Raw genomic sequence first — 2,987 nt, 5'->3', positions numbered from 1 at the left:
TCTGAATATGTATTTCCCAAAAGAAGAGATACAAATGCCAAACAGGCATATAAAAGTGTGCCTAACATCACTGATCATCAGAGAAATGTAAATCAAAACTACAGTGAGATATCATCTCACCCTAGTTAAAATGGCTTTTTTCAAAAGACAGGCAACAACCAGTAAGAAATGGGGGTGCCCCTGTGTAAAGAAAGCTACCGAAGCCTTCCATTTGCACCTTAGCCTCAATAGCTAGTAACCCTAGAGAAGCAGCTTGTTGGAGCTCATCTGCAACTCCTGACTCTCAGGAGAAAGGTGGGTTTTAACCCAAAATTATGAGTGAGCTGTTGACTCCAAAATGTACTTGGGAGAAAGGCCAAGCAAGAGGTCATGGGTCAACTAAGCATTACCAAGCAGAAAACACAGTGCACTGCTTTTCTTTTAGTTTTTGTCTTTTCTTTGCTACACCTTTTACTATTTCCTTTTGGCTTAGAATGTAAAATCGATTGTTAAAATTTTGTTCTGAATAAATATTTATTTTCTGTATTGCTAAAAAAAATGACAGGCAGTAACAATGCTGGCAAGGATGTGGAGAAAAGGGAACCCTCCTACACTATTGGTGGGAGTGGAAATTAGTGCAACCACTATGGAGAACAGTTTGGAGGTCCCTCAAATAACTAAAAATAGAACTATCATTTGATCCAGCAATCCCACTGCTGGTTATATACTCACAAAAAGACATCAGTATACCAAAAAGATATCTGCACTCCCTTGTTTGTTGCAGCACTGTTCACAATAGCTAAAATTTGGAAGCAACCTAAGTGTCCATCAACAGATGAATGAATAAAAAAAAAATGTGGTACTTATACACAATGGAGTACTATTCAGTCATCACAAAGAATGAGATTCTATCATTTGTAGCAACATGGATGGAACTGGAGGTGATTGTGCTAAGTGAAATAAGCCAGGCACAGAAAGCAAATGTCACAAGTTCTCACTTAAATGTGGGATCTAAAAACCAAAACAATTGAACTCATGGACATAGAGGGTAGAAAGATGGTTACCAGAGGCTGGGAAGGGTAGCAGGAGGGTGAGTGGGAGATGAGGATGGTTAATGGGTATTTAAAAAATAGAGGCCAGGCATGGTGGCTCATGCCTGTAATCTCAGCACTTTGGGAGGCCGAGGCAGGTGAGGATCACCTGAGGTCAAGAGTTCGAGACCAGCCTGACCAACATGGAGAAACCCCGTCTCTACTAAAAATACAAAATTAGCCGGGTGTGGAGGCACATGCCTGTAATCCCAGTGACTCCAGAGGCTGAGGCAGGAGAACCGCTTGAACCCAGGAGGTGGAGGTTGTGGTGAGCCGAGATTGCGCCATTGCACTCCAGCCTGGGCAACAACAGTGAAACTCCGTCTCAAAAAAAAAAAAAAAAATTGAAAGAAAGAATTAGACACAGTATTTGATAGCACAACAGGGTAAGTATAGACAATAATAATTTAACTGTACATTTAAAAAACTAAAAGGTTATAATTGGATTGTTTGTAACACAAAGGATACGTGCTTGGTAAATGGATACCTCATTTTACTTGATGTGATTGTTATGCATTGCACGTCTGTATCAAAACATGTCAGGTACTCCATAAATACATACACCTTTATGTACCCATAGAAATTAAAAATTAGAAAAAGATTACATAAAGAGCTCTTACAACTCAACAATAAAAAGGTAAACAATCAAATTTTAAAATGAACAAAGGATTATTTTCTCCAAAGACCATTTCTCCAAAGATATACATATAACCAATAATTATACAAAAATGTGTTCAACATCATTAGTCATTAGGGAAATATAAACCAAAACCACAGTGAGCCAACTGTGTGACATCCCTGAAAGCATAATGTTTCTTTCTCCTCATTTTGCTGCATTTGTACATATTGTATTCACTGTTTAGAGCATTCTTCACCTCACCCCGTACTCTGTGTTCCTTGCTATATCCTGCTTGTCTTCAGAATTCATCCCACATGACATGTCCTTACGGAAGCCTTCCCTGACTCACTCTTTGTTTAATTTATACTGGGATAGTTCCTCTGAAGTCCCAGAGAAATCTGTATTTGCCTTGGTCACATCCCCTAGCATACTATGTTGTTGTTGCCCTAACTTACACACTCCTAGTTAAGAGTCCTTTCCAGCAGAGGCTCTTATGCATTCTGCATCCTTCATATCCAGTACCTGGACTGATAGAGTGATGCTCAGTAAATTGTTGTTCAATGACTTATTGAGCCATTAATCCCATCAAAGTGATAAAAAAAAAATGGAGTTGGCATCCCCCAAAAAAACAAAAACAAAACTGACTGCATTAAAAACACTGAGTGAAAAAGTGATTTCCTGGATTATACACTGACCAACCCATCAGATAAATTTCTACAAAGATGGGAGAACAACAACAAATATGGAGGGCCCAGGAAATAACACAGAATATGGACAGAAACACTTGCAGTTCAAAAATGGTGATTAAGAAGCAAGCTGGCTTCATTCCTCCCCCTGTTCACCCCCCAGGAAGCAAAAGACAAATATATAGCACCAAGATTGTCACCAGTAATATCTCAGAACCCAAACATGAGGATGCAACAGTCCCCAGGACCACAAAGAAATGAAAAATCTCTGAGCAAATGGTAAGAAAATGAGACTTCTCTGTCCATGACACTCGTCCTCCCAATCTGCCCAGCACCAAATGCACGGAAAATTTCCCACGACTCATGGTTTCTACACTGGAAAAAGTGAGATCAGGATGGACAACAGATTCCATACCATCTTGGGTTCCCTGGCAGAGCACCTGCCCTGCCTCATCCCACAGGAAGAATCAGGAAAGCCTGAAGTGGGAAATATCCCTGAAGATAGTCAGAGACAAAAAGAGGAGGCAAGACTACCATCTCCAGTCTGGGAAACTTGGCTCCGTAACTCAGCCAAAGGAGATGTTAAATCAGAGTGGCTGTTCATCAGTAATA

This window comes from Colobus angolensis, unplaced genomic scaffold, assembly GCF_000951035.1.
Source record: "Colobus angolensis palliatus isolate OR3802 unplaced genomic scaffold, Cang.pa_1.0 Scaffold81, whole genome shotgun sequence".
In the NCBI taxonomy this organism is placed as follows: Eukaryota; Metazoa; Chordata; class Mammalia; order Primates; family Cercopithecidae; genus Colobus; species Colobus angolensis.
Note: the sequence above shows the minus strand (reverse complement) of the source record.